The 21,582-nt window shown below is 38.1% G+C and overlaps 1 protein-coding gene and 1 non-coding gene across 4 annotated transcripts in view; one reads left to right on the top strand and one right to left on the bottom strand.

The window, feature by feature from the left end:
- Ssh2 (slingshot protein phosphatase 2) overlaps window positions 1-21,582 on the top strand; it is a 231,152-nt gene that overhangs the window by 18,860 nt on the left and 190,710 nt on the right. The window lies entirely within an intron of this gene.
- LOC116079465 lies at window positions 9,342-9,427 on the bottom strand. The gene has a single exon (XR_004114012.1). It is a non-coding gene; the product is annotated as a small nucleolar RNA SNORD86 (small nucleolar RNA).

Genomic DNA, 21,582 nt, shown 5'->3' on the forward strand with positions numbered 1-21,582 from the left:
TTTTTTAGCTATACAGATACAGTCATGATCCAGAACAGGCATAGTTAGAATAGCATGTACACATTTATTTTTCCAATTATAGACTTTTTTTTTATAATTTTAAGACTTTTATAATTATAAGATTTTTATAATTTCCTACAACAGCAGTTATGTTGAAAATTATATAAGCTGAGGCTGGAGTGATGGCTCAGCAATTCAAAACTCTTACTGCTCTTGCAAAGGACCTGAGTTGGGTTGCCAACACTCACATGTAACTCCAGTTCTAGGGGATCTGACACCCTTTTTTGGTTTCCACAGGTTCACATAGTACGCATAAACTCAGGAAGACACATACACATTAAAAAAAAAAAAAATCTTAAAAAAAAATAAAATTAAGGCCGGGCAGTGGTGGTGCCTGCCTTTAATCCCAGCACTTGGGAGGCAGAGGCAGGCAGATTCCTGAGTTCAAGGCCAGCCAGGTCTACAGAGTGAGTTCCAGGACAGTCAGAGCTATACAGAGAAACCGTGTCTTGAAAACAACAACAACAACAACAACAAAAATAAAATTATATTAGCTGTTTTTACAGTGGGCAAAATTAAGTCTTAATAATAAGTCATATAAAATAAGTCATAGAGAAAAGATTAGAAAGAGATGGTTTTATCAGAGTTGATGCATGATGACAGTTCAACTGTTTTATCTGAGAGAAAATTAGACTTTTTTAAAAAAGGTGAAATTTTATATGTATGTGTGTGTGTCTGTGTGGGGTGTATGCCGTGTATGTGCACATGCCAAAGGTCACAGAGGACAGCGGATCCCCTGGAACTGGAGTTTCATGCCTTGTGAGCTGCCCAGCATGGACGTTAGCAACCAATATCTGGTTCTCTGGAAGAGCAGCAAATGCCTTCAGCCTATGAGCCATCTTGCCAGCCTCAAAGCATTCTCACACATGCCCAGACCTGCGACAATGAATGACCTAAGTGTAACGCTACCTAAGTCATGAAGACATGAACTTTTAAATATGCTCCCCTCTGAATAGTAAATTTGATTATATTACTGTCTACTTAAATTTTTCAGTATTTGTTCATGTTTTTTTTTTTTTCTTGGTAATTCAATCTCTTAATAGACCACATCTCCTTTTGATCTGGCTCTTTTTGTGACATTTGTCATGGTACCCCAACGTTGAAATACAGTCTCTAAACAGAAGTGTGTATATTTCTAAGAACTGCTATAGCATCTTATCTTTATACATCCTATTCTTCTATGTATAGTGCATTCAGTCAGTTCTACTCACACCCATTTTATTGCTGGCTATTTCCAACTGGTCTTTTTCATGAATTTGGATGTATGTTATGTCACTCATAAACTTTAATCCTTGTATCAAAGGATTAAAATCCTTGTGTCAAATTCAGTCTATAAATTTAAATATTCATTCTTAAACTGTTTAAACTATGAAATAAACTTTATTAAATATGCTTAGGTAAAATGATCAATCCCAGAATTATTTTAGTAATGAGAAAGTCTATAATAGTAATGATATTAACATTTCTTTACTAATATATACTACATATTTATCATATTGCTTCATGGAAGAGTTACAAAGATGAAGAAGAAAAACTTCCAATCTCATTTTAATAGAGAAAGCTGAGTCTTAAATAAAACCCCTAATATAATGCCACAAAGCTTTGTATATGACCAGGCATGGTGACACACACCTTTAATTGCAGAACTCAAGAGGCAGGTAGATCTCTGTGACTTCAGGACCAGCCTGGTTTACATAAGAGTTCTATGTCAGCCAGGGTGGCATAGTGAGATACCACTTCAAAAAAGAAGCATATGTACAAAATTTCTATGAGGACACAAGGTAAGAAATGGGTGATTATTTGAAAATATATAACTCAAACAAACTCTATCTTATTTTTAACATGTGCCTTTGCCTCCTAAGTGCTGGGATTACAGGCATGTGCCACAATCCCCAGATAATATATGAAAATCTTAAATTATAAAAAATATTTAATATATTTAATATATGTTACTCTTGTCATTTGCTCATTTACAAATTAGAAAACTCATACAGTTACATAAAGCAACCTCTGTTAATGTCATGACCACTTTAAAAAGGCAACCCTAGAGCTACAGAGATAGCTTGGATTTAAGAGCACTGCCTGTTCTTCCAAAGGATTAGGACTCAATTCCTAACACATGGTGAGGTGGTTCACAACCATTTGTAACTCCAGTTCCAAGGGCTCTGGCACCATCTTCTGACCTCTGTGGGTACTATACACATGTGGTGTACAGACATATATGCAGGCAAAACACATTTGTAAAATAACAAAATAAAGTGTCAGGAGCCTGTTACATTTAGGTGCTGAAAATTGGGGAACAAGGGGCTTAGGATAGAGGATTAATAAGGAAGGATATAGACCTTCATTGTTCCAGGTTTAGGCATGTATGAGTATGACAGGGTCACTTGGGCTAACATAAATGGTAGAATGCAGGCATTCTGATTTTGAGATTTATATGATAGATCTATCTTGGGAAGATAGATACACATGTTGATCAGCAAAAACCATCTAGGCTAGAGAGAGAAATTTATAGTGATCACTTATTGGCCTTTCACTTAACTGTCAGTCACTAAGGCAGTCACTTTCTGTATGTCATGCCACTTATTCCTCATGAATTGTTACTCTTCTTATTTCATAGATCCGGAAGTAAGATTTAAGAGTTCAGGTAATTGTAGTGTTACTTGTTGACTCTAAGGCCATGTTGAAGCCATGCTGATGGGAATGCAGTCACCTTGTGAGAACTTATAGGATGAAACGTGGAGAGTTATGGGTGACTGAGGCAGGAGATAAGAGTTGACTAAAGATGTACTGTTGGTGAATTGTGTATTTGGGAGGCAAACAGAGAAAGAAAGAGAGTTGGCTTGGTGACTAAGAGCACTTGTTCTTTCAAAGGAGCCAGGTTGAATTCCCACTACCTACCTGCATGGAGGCTCATCACTTCTTTACGTACCTACCAGGTATGCATGTGGTTCACAGACATACACTTGTAGGAATAAAACACTTGTATGAATAAAATAAATCTAAAAACAAATAAAAACGAATAAGAACAAGGGCAGTGTCCACTGACTAAAACAACAAAATAGTTGTTTTAAATGGAGAAGTTTTATTGTGTAAGACATTTGGGAAATCACTGTAGAATCCTATCTTGTAGAGTCACATTGTACATTAGTATATTAAAGATCTGATTCCCATCACCTACATGGTAGCTCAAAACCATCCAGAACTCCAGCTCCATGGGATCCAATGCCTTCTTTCAACCTGAGTGGGCTCTGGGCATGCATGCACAGACTTATATGTGAACAATTAGCCGGACCCCTTAGAGCTTCCCAGGGCTAAACCACCAAACAAAGAGTACACATGGGCCAGACCTTGCTTCCCGCTACATATGTAGCAGAGGACTACCTCATCTGGCATCAGTGGGAGGGGAGGCATTTGGTCCTGTGGAGGCTTGATCCCCAGAGAAGGGAGATACTACAGGGGTGAAGTAGGAATGAGTGGGTGGGTAGGGGAGCACTCTCTTAGAGGCAAAGGGGAGGGGGATGAGGTGGAGGGGTTTGTAGAGGGGAGACTGAGAAGGGAGATATTTGAAATGTAAACAAATAAAGATTAAAAAAAAAAAAACAAAAATTGGGATCTAGAGATAAGACTCTTGAAGTTCTTTTAGAGGATTGAGGTTCTATTCCTAGCATCCACATAAGGTAGCTCACACTTCCTGTAGCTTTCATCCCAGGGAATCTGAGGCCCTTACCTTGAGGCACCTACCTTTATGTGGATATACATAAACTCTGGCAGACATACACATACACACAATAAATACATTTTTAAAAGATGTGAAAAGCTTTATAGTAATTAACTTGCTTTAATACCAAAGCTATTTAATCAGGAATGCTTGTTGTGGGGAGGGGAACTCTGACTTTATGTGAAGCCCAGTCTGACTTCAGTCTCAAGATCCTTCTGCTGCCTTCTCCTGAGTACAGTGTGTGCTCCATGTGGGGCAAGAAGATTTTCTTACTCCATTTCTTACTCTAACAAAAGATCTCAGACTAGATCATTTATATATAACAGACACTTATTTCTTACAGTTTTGGACTCTGAGAAGTCCACACAAGGTCCCGATAGATTTGAGTTATTGCCACATAGTAGAAGTGACAAAGACTGTATTTTGGTCACTTTGTCATAGTGGAGGGACAAAAGGGATAAAGAATATCTAAACAGCTCTTTTATAAACTTAATTTGTAAAGGTTTTTATCTTCATAACTTCCTGATGCTTCACATCTTAATACCATCCCATTCAGTAGTGAATAAGTTTCAGCATATTAATTTTGGGATACCCATTAGACTATATGAGCTCCCCCCCTTTTGTGTGAATTCTGCTGACATTCCAAATGAGTGTAGCACCACAGGCTCTAAACAAAAGAGGAAGGAAGGAAGTGGTCACTGTTAGCTCAGATCTCCTGGGGAGGTCAGAGAAGCAAGGGCAGCAGGCAAGTGACACAGGCAGTTAGGACACTGTGAGCTTGTGTGCTCACACTGTGACATAGGTGGTCACAGTCACAGAAGTTAGTGCTGATGGAGGAGCAAGGAGAGACCCCCTTTCTTTTTCTCAAAAGAAAGGAGATGAAAGAAATTTGAGGAGAGTTTAGGAGAGAGAAAAATTCTGGCTTATTTAGGAGAATCTTCAAAATATTTTTCTGCTGAGGGAAAGAGTTCATTAGGAAAGAAAAGGTCAAGTAAGGAATAAAGGGTGTAGACATAATTTTTTTGCAACCTACTTTTAATAGGGTTTAGCCTCTCCTCCAACCCACCACCCAGCAGATATAAGAGAAAAGCTATTAGGACTGGGGACCTGTTCAGTAGTTCTTTGGGGGGCAAGCTCGGTCTTCTTTGCAGTTCAGTCCCTTAGCAAAGACCAAATACAACTCAGCAGCTATCATCCAGTCCTTTCAGCAAGCAGACACTAGGCATGAACCTCAATCCTGAGGAAACTGCCAGGCTCGCCAACTGGCCTGAGGCGAGGCCGAGGAAGCAGCAAGCTGCCGCAGGAATCTCATGAATCTTTGTGGAGTTTCTCTCAATGGCGTCTTTACCACAAGTTGAGCTCAACAATGCTATGTAAGGAGACCCAATACATGTGTGTTTTTACAAAGAATATGGAGTCAGAGCAAACCAGTGCTTGTCTCCCACTATCTGTGAGGTCATACTTATGTTCCTTCATCAAGTGTCCTTTTATGTGTTTGCTATATCCAAACATCCTTTCACCTGAGTCTGCTTCAGGAAACATTTTTTTTTTCTTGTGTCTGCTTTAGCAAGACATCCTTTCTTTCACCTGTATGCCCCAGCAAAACATCATGTGACATGATTGACTTTCCAAGGAAACTAAAAGTTAACACTGCAAGGGGGTTTAAGGAGCCAGAGAGGAGCCCTAAGATGCCCATAGTTGTAGCTTCAGGGTTTGTGTCTGGGCCTCTTTTCCTGAATCATTCTTGCTATTGTCCATCCTTTCTTCCTCAAGTAGATCGTTGCCTTTACAAATCTATTGCTTTATATCTGTTTCTATCAGAAAACCAAGCTCTTCAGAAATTAACGATTAATAAACTCAAGTCTAGAAGAGTACTTTTCATCCAGGCTGTGGAGGTGGGTGTCACATTCTAGTGATGGAGACTGAGCTGGAGGGACAGAAAATCCAAGGTTAGCCTGGGCTGTATAGAAATACTCATTAAAAAACAGTGAAAGCAAAAGCAAAAACAAAAATACTGTCTCAAATGGAGGTTTATAAGATTTTTCTGTATGTACATTCCCCCTTTCTAGGTAAAAGTGGTAAGGGAAGAGTTATTTTGGAAACTTTCAGAAATTTTTGATTTTTTTAAATTACTTATACATTAAATATATTTATGTATGGTGTTCATACAAAATCTCATTAGATTTTGAAGGTAGAGTTTCCTTAGAATCTAGGAAATTAGTGGCATGGACAGAACATAAGGCTTTGAATTATATCTATTTTAGTGTTTTTTTCCTCATCATAAGTTTTCCATTTCATGTCAAGGTCAGATTTGGTCTCTAGATGTACTTTATTTCATTAACTTTACATATATCATCAGTCTGTGTCTTATAAGATTATTTCAGTTTTTATCAAAGATAAGAAATTTTTTCCTACTAGTAAATTATGGGGCTGAAAAACTAAGGTTAATGTTATATTTAGTAATAGCATTCATTTGAAGAAGGTAATTGAAAAGTAGATAGGAAAATCTTTGGCTTTGGGGAGGAAGAGTCAGTTTTCCTCAGTGGTGTAGGTGGTGGTGAGCTGGCCTTATCTTGGTGGATGACCTCATGCTTGGGCTTGTTTGCTGATATGTGTGTCTGTGTACCACATACATGCAGTACCCATGGAGGCCAGAAAAATGTGTTGAATATTCCTGAATTGGAGTTACACATGGTTGTAAGCCATCTTGTGGGTGCTAGGATTTGGACATTGGTCCTCTGAAGAGCAGCCAGTGCTGCTCCAGCCCCAATAAAATATTTTTTTTAAAAAAGCAATCTATAGGAAAAAATTAATACAAATAAGTCTAAGAATAGTTTGACTTTGTTCTCTTTCTTATAATGACTAAAATCTTCCTCAAAGACAAAGAAATAAGAATGGCATCATTTATTGAGCACACACCACTTTGTGCCAGGCACTATTTTGAGCTATTGGTGTATGTCCCGAGTGAGTCATCAGAACAGCTCTGTGTGGATAGGTATTACTGTATCCCATTTTACAGATGGATATATGGAGGGAGAGGGAATGGATACAATAGGATTGGAGTCCATATAAACTGACTTCCAAGCCCTCTTCTTTATGAGCACAGGCTAGAGAACGGCCGCCTTAGCCTTCTGGTCTTAGATTCCGATCCTGAGTTTCACATTTCTTGTTGGGACTAGGGAAGAGAAGCTAGGAAATAACATTTGGGTTTTTGTTTTACTACTGAGGCTCAAGCTTATACTGTAGTAATCCTCATTAGACAGTTCTATATTATTAATATCCAAATTTCACAAAATCTATTTATACTTCAATATTCTCCTTTGTATTATTTAAATATATTCTACAACAATATTAGTTTGCTTTTATAATGTTAATTGCTGATCACAGGTATGTATGAAAGGGTGTGTGTGTGAGGGGGGATCTCCAGAAGTGATAGAAGCTGCATAGTGTTGACAGAAATAAGATTCACTTGATAGGACAGCCATTCATTTGGCTTCACTATCATTTAACTCTCACCCTGAACATTCTCCTCATCTTCGTACTTACTTTTCCCATCTAAGATTTAAGAGTTGAATGTCTTGAGTTTCTGTCAGCTTCAGCATTTAAAAGTGTTATTTAGTCTTAGTCAAGTGTCTTTAGAATCATGGAGTAGAAGCTGATGGAGTGTTGTAGTTGGGTTTTTGTTCTGTAGATCTTGTGGTAATTATTGGCAAGCATAAGGAACAGGCTGAGATAATGCAGTTAGCTGACCTCTGGATCCATGGGGCTGAGAAACCTTAGTGCCTTCCTTCCCTCCCCCACAGGAAGTGAGGTTTATGCATTCTGTCTTGGAAATGTATTTTTAGATATTCATAGGCTTTTCTTTTTATTAAGGATCTGCCCAGAGGCTTTTCAAGGCTTGAATAAATTCTCTAATGACTTAACACATTATTACTAAAACTAGATTTTTTTTTTTTTTTTAGAAATTTGGTTTAAAATAATTACCAAAAACAAACCTTTAACTAAGAACTATAAAGGAGGAGGTAAATATTCTACGACAATTTGGGAACCAGGTTTAGTTTTGATTTAGGAAGTACAGTAGTTTCTAATATTTCCTCCCTGCTTTATTTTCAGTTTTATGTAAATAATATGTCTACTAATAAAAGTGAATTATTGTGCATGGCAGAATTTTGACAAAAAAAATCTTCAAAACATATATCAAGCAAGTAAATAATGTCTACTTAAGTAGAGGAACTGATCAAAACTCCCTTGTCCAGGTATTTCACTGAGAAATAACATGCATGAAGCTGATTGAAGAATGAAAAAAGAAGCCCTGAGCAAACATCAATACATATTCCTGAAAGCAAAGACAATATTGCAAAGACAGGTCCAAATTAATAGTCACCCAATCCGTCAGAATGAATGTTCAAAACTGTGAATCAAAATTAACTTTTTTTATAAGTCGGTTATTGCAGGTATATTGTTACAATAATGGAAAGTAAGTTGACTAACATAAACCCTTACATAAGGCTTTGGAGAGATGGTTCATGGTTAATGTGCTGGCCATTCTTCAGAGGAATTAGACTTTTGACAGCACCTACACAGCAACTCACAACATTTGTAACTGCAGTTCTAAGGGAGGCACAAGACATGCATGTCAAAACACTCACATACACAAAACACACAAAACTTGATATAACAAAACCAAAACCCCATATTAGACTTATATAAAAATGCAAATAAGTTATATATCTAAGCATTTTTAAAGATTCCATGCTTTCTTCTTTTCCATTTTTTATTCTGTGTTGGACAGACCTGGAGTTGTATGTGGTCCCACATTCTGAGTGGGTCTCCCCACTTTAGGTAACCTTCTGGAAATGCTCTTATAAATGTACCTCACCAGTATCCTAGATGATTCTAAATCCATCCAACTAGGATTTAGAATATATAAAGAACTCCTACAAGGGACTGGAGTGATGGCTCAGGAAAGAGCACTTGTTGTTCTTCCAGAGGACCACGGCCTGATTCTCAGCATCCCTAATATGGTAGCTGAAATCTGTGACTGCAGTTCCCAAGGATCCAGTTCCCTCTTCTGGTGTCTATAGGCACCAGGTACACATGCAATGTACTTACATATAGGCAAGCAAAAGACCCATACATATAAAATAAAAATAAATATTAAAAAATAAATAAAAATGTCTAAACATAATAAGAACTATACCTAATAAGACAAATAAACTCACAGGAAGGAATAAAAATGGCCCATAATAAAACATTTTCATCCTCATTAATGATTAAAGGAACTTAAAAAACACAGATTTTCACTTATTGGGTTAGGAAAAATAAGTGATGTGATTCTTTCTGGTATAAAGGGAAAGGAAAGAAGCACTGTCATAGGCTCTGGGCACATAAATTGGTGTGGCATCCTGGGGGGATGCTTGTATTTTCTGATTTAGCAGCTCCTTTTCTTGGTATACACCCTTGAAAAACATTTTATATGTGGTACAACCATATGTTACAAGGATGGTAATTGTGTCATTGTTTGAAAGATCAAAACAGTACAGAACAAAATACTTTTTTTTATCACTTAGACACCAGGACTGGCCATCACCCCCATAGAAAAGGCCTGTATAGGTCCAGAACAAAATATTTTAAATGACTTAAATATCCATTAATCAGAAGTATTATGCATTATTTAAGAGGAATGGAAAAAAAATCTGTATTTATCAACAGAGAAATCTCCCAAATATACTGATAACAAAAGCAAATTACAGTAGAGTATATATATTTTATATATTTAATAATTCTATTTATATTAAATAAACTGTTATTTCTGTAGTTACATAGCACATACATATTTAAAAATCTGATTCATAGGTGCAGTTACTTCTGGGGAGGAGACTGAGCATGGAGTAGTAATTAAAGAGACCATTAGATTTATTAGTGCAGTTGAGACTTTATATAATGATATATTAAATCATTTGTTTAAAATAAAGTTTTAGTTGGCCTAGTGCATATGTTTATAGCCCTGGCTACTTAAGAAGCCAGAAGCTAGGAGGATTGCTTGAGTTCAGGACTTTGAAATCAGTCTGGGCAATATAGCATGGCGCCATCTCAAAAACAAATAAATAAGTTAAAGTTTAAGTAATAGGAGCCTAGTGTGATGGCATGTACCTTTAATCCCAGGACTCAGAGACAGAGACAAGCAAATCTTTGTGAGTTCAAGACTAGCCTGTTCTACATAGTGAATTCCAAGCCACTCAGGGCTTCATAGTGAAACTTTCCCCTACCCCAGAACAACACCACCCCCGCCCCCAAAACAAAAGAAAGAAAAGAATGACTTCATTCCTTTGCTGTTTGTGGCTGTGCTAGAGTATGAAATGAAATGCCTTTGATTGGTTTGAAGAGTATTAAAAAAAGTAAATTTGCTTATTTTCTTACCCTTGTGTTTATCTTCTTGAGAGAATGCATATGCTTCTATAGGCAAATATAATTTTTTCCCTTCTGGTATAAATTTTCCAGTTCTCTGTGATCACCAAATAAATGTGCTACAATTCAACTGAATTCTAATACTAGTGCATGCTAACAGAGTTAGTATTGAATTCTACATGTTTAAGAGGTCAGGACCGTAAGATATATAAGTGGCAAGTAAGGGAGTTGTTTTTAATCAATTCTCTGTGACTACAAAATGTGAGGCAATCAACTCAAAAAGAGAACAGGTCAATCTTGGTTTATAGTTTCCAAGATTTCAATCAAGGATCTTTGGTCCTGTTGTTTTGAACTTGTAGTAAGGTCCCATATTATGGTGGAAGCTGGTTCAGTACTCATCAGAATCCAGGGAACAAAGAATAAGCTCCTTGAAGGGCATATTCTGAGACCTAAAGATCTCCTAGAAGACCATAAAGAGTGTTAGTATTTAATGAGCAGCAACCTTGTGTGGCTTCAAAACACCAGGGATACAGGCACCTCCAATACCTGTAATCTTCTCTTTAGCTTTTCTGCTAAATAATTTGCCCTTTGTGGTGGCAGGCTGTTTGCCCCATAACTGTAGTAGCCATAGATGAAGAGAAAAAGATTCATCACAAACCATAGCAGCACAGACCATCCCTCCTAAAGGCTTCATGGTTCCTAGTAGTGCTTTGTAGAGACCAATTCTTTTTCTCTTTTACACAAAGTTTAACTATGTAACTCTGGCTGTCTTGGAATTCATTATGTAGACAGGATGGACTCAAACTCACAAGAGATCCTCCTGTCTCTGCCTCCAAAGTACTGGAATTAAAGGTGTGTGCCACCATGACCAGTTTGAACCAATTATAGTACATGGATCTTTGGAGATCATTCAACATTCACATCAGCACACATATTTCTGTTCACATGTAGTCCTTCCATGTGTAGCAAGAGTTTTGTCCACTGAGTCACTTTCCTAGCCCATTGTTATTTTAAATATAATTTTATATGTATGAGTATTTTGCTCACTCGTATGTATAGGCACCACATGCATGTGGTACCTGGGGAGGCAAGAAGAGAGTGTCAGAACCCTCTGGACCTGAAGTCACAAATGGTTGTGAGCCTCCACCTGGGTACTAGGAACCCAAAACTCACTCTTAAACACTGAGCCATCTTGCCAGCCACACACCCCCATAATTTTTTAATGAAAATTTCATAAGTAAAGCTGGCTGATTAAATCATTCACTGGCTGTTAGTGATTAAGTCAGTCTCTTCATCCCTCACATTTGGACATGGGGGCGGAAAGTTTCAAGCTCCTAATCAAGATTGCATCTTTCTGATGAGCAGCTCCCATCTTATAGCTGTCTAGGGGCCAGCCAAGAGTTACTTCATTAGAACAAAGGATGCTCTTATGGATCAGGAAATTCCAACAGTCTTAATAGTTATCTGTCAGGAACTAGGGGAAAAGATCAAATATATTTTGTAGGATACCACTGCAAGGAAGTCTAGTTTGTAGTTAATAGGAGTTGAAAATTAGTGCACACCTAGAAGAAAAGGTGCTTTATGGGTGGGCCTGGTGAAAATTCTTAAAGATTATGACTTGGTGAAGTTGAGAAAGGCAAAGAACAGCAAAAGCATAAAAGTCAAAAGCACTGAGATAAATGTAGATAATCCAGTGATAATAAAGTACTTAATAGGAGGGAGAGGGAAATTACACAGAGAGAGCTAAGTAGAGAAGGGCAAATCCTGTAGGGCCTTTATTTCCTGGTAAGAAGTGTAATCCGAGGCCTCGTGAGCCTCAGATTGCACCAGACTCACTAGGAAGCATGTGTAATGCAGTTGGCCAGGCATAGAAATGTGCATCTTTATAAGCATCTTCAAGTGTCCAGGAGGCTGGAATTCTTAACTGGTCTAAGTGTACATTGGAATCCAGAAGAAGTGAATTCTAATACTGTCCAAGGAATGTCTGTCTCAGCAGCAGTATAGATGAACTTGCCAGGGAGGGTGAGGGCAAGCAGGGAAAGGCAGAGCGTCTTTGTTCTGTGTCCTTCTGCATGGACTGCCACTAGAAGGGGCCCAGATTAGGGCTGAGGCTTCCACCTCAAAGGATCTGATCAAGAACGTTCCTCACAGGCACTATGAGCTACTTAGGGCTTGTTTATTGGTTCCAGAAGTAGTCAATTTACAGCCAAGATTAGTCATCACACCTATCAATCTGCCACGGTTTGTTTTATTTGATGGCTATGAGAGAAAGAAGTACATGTATCAGATCAATTTACTAGAAAATAGACTGATTTAAAAAAAATTTAAGTTTTTACCAAATAGCTTTCAAGAAAAGTTGTATTACACTTGAATCAGTATTAGCAGTTATAGCACTCCAAACATCACTTTACCAATATTAAAAATTAATTGTCATTTTAGGAGAAATTAACATTCTGTGGCTATTCTGTGGCAGGCAAGGTTGGTAGCTGTATACACAAGGTCTGTATAGCTCTAAGGCCTCCAGCCACTGAGTTCTGCAGCAGCACTACTTCTGCAAGCCTTAAGAGCAGTCAGTTTCTTAAAGTAGATATTTTTTTTTTTCTCCTTGAAACCTTTAAAAATTTTGTTTTTGTGGGCCATGCTGCTGTTGGGAGCCACATTGATGTGGGTGGCCTGGGCTGCTCCATGAGACCTGGGTCTGAGGCCCTGTTGTAGCAGGGGTATGTGCTGCTATCCCTTGTCCAGGTTGCTACCAGGGGCCATGCAGAAGTCTGTGGTCTGTGCTGCCAGCTGAATCATGAGGATGCCTCTAGGCTGTGCTGCCACCAGGGAGCTATACTGATGGGAGCGGCCTGCATTGCCACCTGAGGCCATGGTGATGCCTGGATCCTTGCTGCTGCTGAGGGCTACATCTGGGTTTGAGGTCTTCATGCAGCTGGGGTCTGTGTTGATGTCCATGATCTGGGTTACCACCAAAGGCCATGTGGTTATCTGTAGTCTTTGTTGCCATCTGAAGCCCTGTCAAGGTCCATGGTTTTGCTTTGAAGAGCAAGGAGGCTACTTTCACCATAATATTGATTGATGACCGCAGATGCACAGTTGAGGAGAGACCTGGAGGGCTTCTGTAACAACTCTGACCCTCCTAATCCCCACCCCCACCAAAAACAACAACAACAACAACAAAACCTAATAGCCAAGACAGGAAACCACTAAAGAGAACTCAAAGGTGTGACAGAGATGCTGAAAAGTAGCTCTCTATTGATGGCTTCTGACAGTGGTGTGGGAGGGGAAGGACTCAAGTCTATTTCCAGGGGAAGGCCACTAAGAATTTGATCATGCTCCAGCAAGTATATAGATAATGCAAAGTGGCCTTTCTTTCTTTTTTAAAAACTATACATTATTTTTATCTTTTACTTCCTTTGCAGGGGAAGACAAAGGGGAGGTGGACATGGAAGGACTGGGAAGGGACTGTGATGTGATTCTCTTAGAGAATCAATAAGAATGCTATACGGGAAAAAATTGATTCACTTTACAGTTTTTAAGAAATTTTCAAGTTCTGCTGTCTTTCACATGTACTTATAATTACTGCATTGTTAATAAAATATTTGGGAGAAATGGATACTACCCACAGTATGAAGATTTTATTTTATTTTATTTGGTGACTGGCTGATAAACTTACTTTTCAGCTAATATAACTGAAATTTGGGAAATCTTCAGTACTTCACATATGTCTAGATACTGGCAGTTTTGATGTTTTAATGGCTAATGACACAGCTTAAAGTCATCTGGGAGTCAGGCCTCTGGCCATATCTGGGGGGAGAGCGTGTTCTTGATTACATTAATGAAAGTGAGAAGACCCACCCACTGTGGCATTTTTTCTGAGGCACCGAACTATATAAGTAGAGAAGATGAGCTGAGCACTGGCATTCATTACCCTCTGCTCCTGACTGTAATGTAATGAGACTTCCTACAGTGACAGACTAGTGACGTAACCTAGCACTGGCATTCATTACCCTCTGCTCCTGACTGTAGATGTAATGAGACTTCCTACAGTGACAGACTAGTGACATAACCTAGCACTGGCATTCATTACCCTCTGCTCTTGACTGTGATGTAATGAGACTTCCTACAGTGACAGACCAGTGACAGGAACCTAGACTTGTGAACCAAAAAAAACCCCTCATTTTCCCAGAAGTTTTTGGTTCAGCAATTTTTATCACAACAACAGGAAAGGAAACCAAAACAGCAGTATATCAAATTCTGATTTCTAGTCTTATTTCTTTACAAAGTGATCATGTAACTCTTTGTTCTTTTTATGTCTCATTTGTGTTGTTTTTTTTTTTTTAAGATGTATTTATTTTATGTTTGTGAGTACATTCTTGCTGTCTACTGACACACCAGAAGGGGGTATCAGATCCCATTACAGATGGTTGTGAGCCACCATGTGGTTGCTGGGAATTGAACGCAGGACTTTTGCAAGAGCAGTCAGTGCTCTTAACCACTGAGCCATCTCTCCAGCCTGCATTAAGAGTTTCTATCTGAAGACATTAGAATACACAATGGTCATGGGGATACTTCTTTGTACTTTTTAAATTCTCTTAACTTGTGAAATATTAATAACAAACTAGAAACTCATTTCTAGTTTGTTATTAATATTGTTACGAAAATAATCAGTTGGGCTATAAATTACATGTTGTGGGATATGTTGAGTGATTCTTTGAGTTCAGTGTTTAATAAAAGTACCTTTAAGGGATGAATCCTGGGATCTGGCCCTACCATTGTCATTAGTTAGCTTTGAACAAATCACTATGTCTGTGTTTGTATTAAATGTCCAACATAAATAATATAATCCATATCAAAGTTTTACTTGGGTATGAGATAATATTTTTTGGGGGGGGAAAGTCTTAGGACTTGGGACAGTAGAGAAATAATTCCCTCTATTTAAATTCAGCACTTAGACTGGAGAAATGGCTCAGAGGTTAAGGGCATATACTGCTTTTGTAGAGGGCCCAAGTTTAATTCCAATGTAGTCAAATTGGCCAGCTTACAATTGCTGTAACTCCAGTTCCAGGGCCTTGCTCCAATGCCTCTGTCTTCTATAAACACTTGTATTTATATACACATATGTATACACATACACATAATTAGTTAAAAAATAAATTCAGTACCTACTATTAAGGAAGGCAGTACAATATAAGCAAGTCATAACTTGTTGGCCTGCCAGAGAACCAGTCAGATAGCTTGTATACATGAATTAGACCTATATGAGATCTAAGGAATGGTTGGTACGTGTGGTAAGTCTCTCTGCATCTATCACTTGAACATTTCAGGATTGTACCAAACACACTTCAGCAGTTCTACAGGCAAGATTCTTCCCAGGAGCTTCTGACAATTTGCAACCTCTGGTTTAAAGAAATGGAAGTCCCAGGTGTGCCATTGACTAGCCAGGCAGTTTAGGAAGTCACTCTTTTTCTCCCAGCCTCTGCTCCCTTCATCTTTGCCAGTTAAACCAAATCCATTATTCTATGTATATAAGTACACTGTTGCTGTCTTTAGATACGCCAGAAAAGGGCATTGATCCCATTACAGATGGTTGGGAGCCATCATGTGGTAGCTGAGAATTGAACTCAGGACCTCTGGAAGAGCAGTCAGTGCTCTTAACCACTGAGCCATCTCTCCAGCCCCCAAATTTATTTCTAATGTTCCTTCCTATTTCTGAAAGTTATTTTCTTCTTAAGAATTGGCATATATTCTCATGACAGCAAACAAGAATTTCCATCTTAGTGCTTCACAGTTGCTGTCTTAACTCTTTCATTTGCACTGGATTACAGGAATGAGCCAGTATATTTTATGTGACATGGTTTCATGCAGCTAAGCTAGCCTTGAGTTTACTATGTAGCCAAGAATGACATTGAACTTCTGATCCTTCTTCCACCTTTCAAATGCTGGCATTACAGACATACACTGAACCTCGTAAGGAAAGAATTATGAACTTCTACTTTTTAATTTTTAAAATTATTTATTTTATATTTATATTTATTATTTGAACTTATACTTTTAAGTGACTCTGAAATATTTCTATAAAGGGAAGAAAACTGGACCAAGTGTCAAATTTCCTAAGAAGTTTCTACTGAAACCTACTTTGTCAGCTAATCAGCTGTCACTGATTTTTCAGTTCTTGTCCATAACCTCTTCTGGAATCTAATAAAAGGGCAAGGGAACTTAGTCTTTGGATTGCTGTTACCAGTTCACTTAAATTTGCTCTAGCAAGGTCACATGTTCTAGACTATTTGCCTTGACCTATAAAGTTCAATTTATTCTAGGTATGCTTCTCTCTGTCTCCCCCTCTTTATCCACCTTTCTTTCCAGATACTACACCTCCCCCATCATGTGTGTGTGTATGTGTGTGTGTGTGTTACATGTTAAAAGGAGTCTTATTCCCTTATACTCATGTAGACCAGGTGCCAGCTTTGAACTCATAAAGTTCTGCTACAGCCTCCTAAGTACTGGGACTTGTGCCATCCCCACCCTCCCTTTTCCCACCTATTATTTCTATCTGTTTCCTTGACATTTGTTGTTGTTGTACATTTTAAAGCTTTTATTTTAAAGTTATATTTAAAAACCACTGTACCCGTTCATCTTTTGTTAAGATAGTCCACAATTGTACATGTTTTATTTTACTTGCATGTTACCTTCTGACTTGTTCCATTAAACCCTGTAGTTTCCAAACTCAAAATTCGCTGGTTTGTTGTTATTGTTTGGAGTTTTTTTTTTTTTTTTCAGTGTTGATGCTTGAACCTAGAGCTTATACATGCTAGACAGAGTCTGTGTCACTCAGCTGTATGCTCAGGCTTCTTTTTGTTTTTCTATTTTGAGATGGTGTCTCACATGGTTACCTAAAGCTGACCTACAACTTGTGATCTTCGTGCTTCAGACTCCCTGCATCTCATCCATCTCCTCTCTTCTCTCCTCTCTTCTCTACCCTCCCCATTCCGCTCTTCTCTTCTCCTCTCCTCTCTCTTCTTCCTCCTCTTCCTTTCACCCTCCATCCCTCTCTCATCTCACTATATAGTCATAGCTATCCTGGTAGTCCAGACTGGCCTCAAACTCACAGGGATCCACTTGTCCCGGCTTCTGAGTGCTGGGATTAAAGTTGTGGGCCACTATGCCCCCTTTTAGTCAGTCTTATTAAGAGATCTGACTGCCTCAAAGTAGTTTTAATTTGCATTTCTCTGATGATTTAGTGATAATTGAATATTTTAAAAAATAGTTATAGGCCAATTGTGTTTCTTCTTTTGAAAACTGTCCAATTTATTAGCCCCTTTGTTGATTGGCAGTTTTATTTTCTTGCTAATTAACTTCTGGTCTTTGTAAATTCTGGGTATTAGTCCCTTGATGGAAGTAAAGCTACTTGGTAAAGATTCTCTTCCATTCTGTGGGTTGTGTGCTCTGCTTGAGAGACAACTTTATCCCCGTATTTCTGGATGGTTACCATCCAGAAATCTGACAACAAATGTTGAGAAGGCCATGGGAGATAGGAACCCTATTCAGTGTTGATGGGAGTATAAATTAATACATACATGAAAATCAGTTTGGAGGTTCATCAGAAATTAAAAATAGACCTAACATATGACCTAGCTGTTCCACTCCTGCCATATACCTAACAAACTCCATGTTTTACCATAGATATATTTAAACACATTTATTGCCGTCCTATTTATTTATTTATTTATTTATTTATTTAAAGATTTATTTTATGTGTATGAGTACACTGTAGCTGTACAGATGGCCATGAGCTATCATGTGTGTGGCTGCTGGGAATTGAACTCAGGACCTCTGCCGGCCCGCATACACACTCCGGCCCCGTTTGCTCTGGCGTAATTCACTGTGGCTATCTTCAGACACACCAGAAGAGCACGTCAAATGTCATTACGGGTGGTTGTGAGCCACCGTGTGGTTGCTGGGATCTGAACTCAGGACCTTCGGAAGAGCAGTCAGTGCTCTTACCTGCTGAGCCATCTCGCCAGTCCTATTGCTGTCCTTTTTAATAGCAAGGAAATAGAACCAACTAACCAAGATGTCTGTCAATAGATAGTCAAATCCGTGTGTGTATGTGTGTGTTTGTGTGTGTCTATGTTACAACAATTAGAAAGGAGGCTAAGAAAGAGTAATATTAGGTGATAAGGAAGGATGGAGTACTGTCAAAAAGACACACAAATAATGAAAGAGGTTTATAAAGCCAATTGTTCTTCTATTTCTATAGTGTATAAGTGCATAAAAATGTAACTGGTAGAGTGTAAAACCATAAAGGAAGTTCCATGGCTTCAGAGTGGCTGCTCTTAACTGTATAGAAGTTCACTAAGATGTGTAGAGTTTGAGACAGAGTAAGAGTTTAAGTAGCTTTCTTAACCTAGCTGCATAATGTGTTTACTTGTAGGCTCATTAAAATAAAGTATTTTTTATTTTTAAAAATGTACTTGACACAAGAATTTTCCCTGTATTTTATCAAATAATTAATTTTAAAGTACTATGCAATTTAACTATTCACCTCTCTTTGGATATTTGATGTGCTCTCTCTCTCTCTCTTAGGTATATGATTTCTCTCCATACACGTGTAATATATGTTATCCTGTATAGAATAACTTGTCTATAAATCTTTATGCACATCTCTGAGTATTTCATTAAATTCTGGAATATACCTAGCTAATATAAAACATATTTCTTTAATATTTGTTGTAATGTTTTATTGATTTACAGGGAGATGTTACTTTATATTCTCAGTCATTATTTTATGAGTTTCACTCTTATCTTTGCTAATCTGAAAAATATAAAAATTGTATTTTGTCTTATTGATTAAAAAGATAGTTTCTGCCTTACTCTTTTAAATGAAATGAATCAGAAAGCGGTACTGTAGATAGGTCAATACATCTTTATTCAACACAGGCATGAAAAGGGATTGCCTATAAATGCCTACAAGAGAATATGCTTTCAAATTTTGCAGTCCCAAAAGACAGGGGCATACTTTACTTATGCTGTGAATACCTCAATCTCTACCAGTTTTAAGTGGGATATTAACATCTGAGTTCAGCGTTCCAGAACCTAAATTTGCCAGTTCTTTGAAAACACTTGAACACAAATGGTAAATTCAACCACCCCATTTCAGTGATTTGCTTCCAGGCCACCAATGGGCTAAAATGCAGTCAGGATTAGCAGCTGCTCTGCATCTGCAAACATTTGTGCAGAACTAATTTCAATAGCAGATGTTGGAAATATTTGAAAAACAAAAACAAAAAAATGGCAGCCTCTCCCCTGAGAAAGTTGGACCTATCCTGTGACTTCTCAGATGCCCTATAACCCTGTTAGCCAGATTTTCATTCCTAAAATACTTTCTTCCTTTCCTTTCCATGTGTGAAGTTTCAGAAATGCTTAAGGGAATCTAGCTTCAGATTTGTAGTATTACTTTAGTTGGCCCCATAAGCTTATGTCAAGAATAAAATAATTTGTCTGCAATTAAAATTCAACCCTGAAAGATTTCATCTTGATTTCTGGGGTACCTAGATTTCATTTACATTGTATCTATCTAAAAGAAAGCCTGACATGGTGATATATGCCTGGAATTCTTGCTGCTTAAGAGGTTGAGGGAGGCAGATAATAAGTTCAAGGCCTGCCTGGACAGTTTTGCTATGACTCTGTCTTAAAAATTAAAAGGTAATTTTTAAAAAGGGATGGTTATATAGCTCAGTGTAGAACACTTGTTCTACTATTCATGATGCTCTGGGTTCAGTCTCTAGTTCTTAAAAACAAAACAACTCCATTTCTTCATTTGTATTAAAAGCTACAGGTAGCTGGTGGGAGCAGATGCAGAGAGACCTGTAGCCAAACATAGGCAGAGCCTGAGGAACCCTGCAGAAGATGGGGAGGAAGGATTGTAGGAGCCAGAAGGGCTGAGAACACCAAGCAAACATGGCCCACAGAATCAACCAAGTAAAGCTCATAGGGACCTATAGAGACAGAAGCAGCAATCAAGGAGCCTGCATGAGTTTGAGTGGAGTTACAGGCAGTTATGAAGTGACTGTGGGTGCTGGGAAGTAAGCTCTAGTCCTCTACATGAGCAGTGTGTGGTCCTAACCACAGGTCCATCTCTTAAGCTCCTACTTTTATTTGCCATGCTGGCCTTGAAGTCACAATTCCTAGTCTCCTAAATGCTGGCAGGCTTGACTATAAACACATTCCCTCACATCCACCTTGTCTTAAATGTGTCTATCAAAGACCAAGAGTTTTTCATTGTTAAAACTGATTTAGTAGTTTATTTTTTAATGTTTTGTGCTTTTTGTATTTTTAAGAAAACTTAACAGAACACAATTTCACCAAGATTTTTCTCCTGTATTATTTCTAGAAGTTATATCTGGGTTTTAAAAAAACATTTTATTGTTTTATGAGAATTGAGCAGTTGCATTTGTGCCTCAGCAGTCCGAGCACTCCACGTGACTGGGCACCTCAGCAGCCCCAGTCTGGTGCTGAAACCTGGAAAGTCCCTGGGGAGCTGGTGGTCCTTATTCCTTAATGGAAGCCTGGAAAGGAATTAGCAGCAGAAGCAATAGGTTGGATCATCTCGGGGCAAAGGGAAAGGCCAAGCCAGCAGCCCTTCTTCTCTAACACCTCTTCCCTCTTTTGAAATCTGGATTGCTACCAGAAGGTGCCACTCACAATGGGGTGGGTCTTCCCACATCAATTAAAGCAATCTGGACGAATTTTCAGGTGAGACTACCAACTCAGGTGGTTTTAATGTGTGGCAAGATGCTATTAAAACCAGCCATAATATTTTTATATGTATTTTTAAATACATATAAATACACTCTTAGTTAGCTGGTTTTTGAGATCTTTACTTCTCTCATTTCCTACCAGAATCTGATATTTGTTAGTTAGCATAACCGTCAGCCAACCAATGAAAAAATTTTTAAATTTACTAGTTATTTTAAATGCCCCATAAAAGATAATTCCTAACTAGTTTGTATTCAATTAAAAGGTGATTTATGAATGGCAAATATTATGAAATATATTGACTAATCATTCCATAGATATTTAATGAGTACCACTTTATTTATTTTTTGATGTAGGAACTCATATATCCCAGGCTAGCCTTGAACTTCTAATCCTCTTGCCTCCATCTTCACAGTGCTGGGATTACAACTGTGTAGCATTATGCTCAGTTTATGTGGTGCTAAGAATCAAACTTAAGACTTTGTCATGATAGGCAAATACTCTATCAACTGACTTATGTCAATTTAAGTGTCAGCTACTATACACAATAATAAATGAGTTAGGTAGACTTGATTTTTAAATTCATGTTTTACATGAGTTTACATGTACTTTTACAATATAGACAGTACACA

The sequence above is a fragment of the Mastomys coucha genome, unplaced genomic scaffold (genome assembly GCF_008632895.1).
Source record: "Mastomys coucha isolate ucsf_1 unplaced genomic scaffold, UCSF_Mcou_1 pScaffold5, whole genome shotgun sequence".
NCBI classification, from domain to species: Eukaryota; Metazoa; Chordata; class Mammalia; order Rodentia; family Muridae; genus Mastomys; species Mastomys coucha.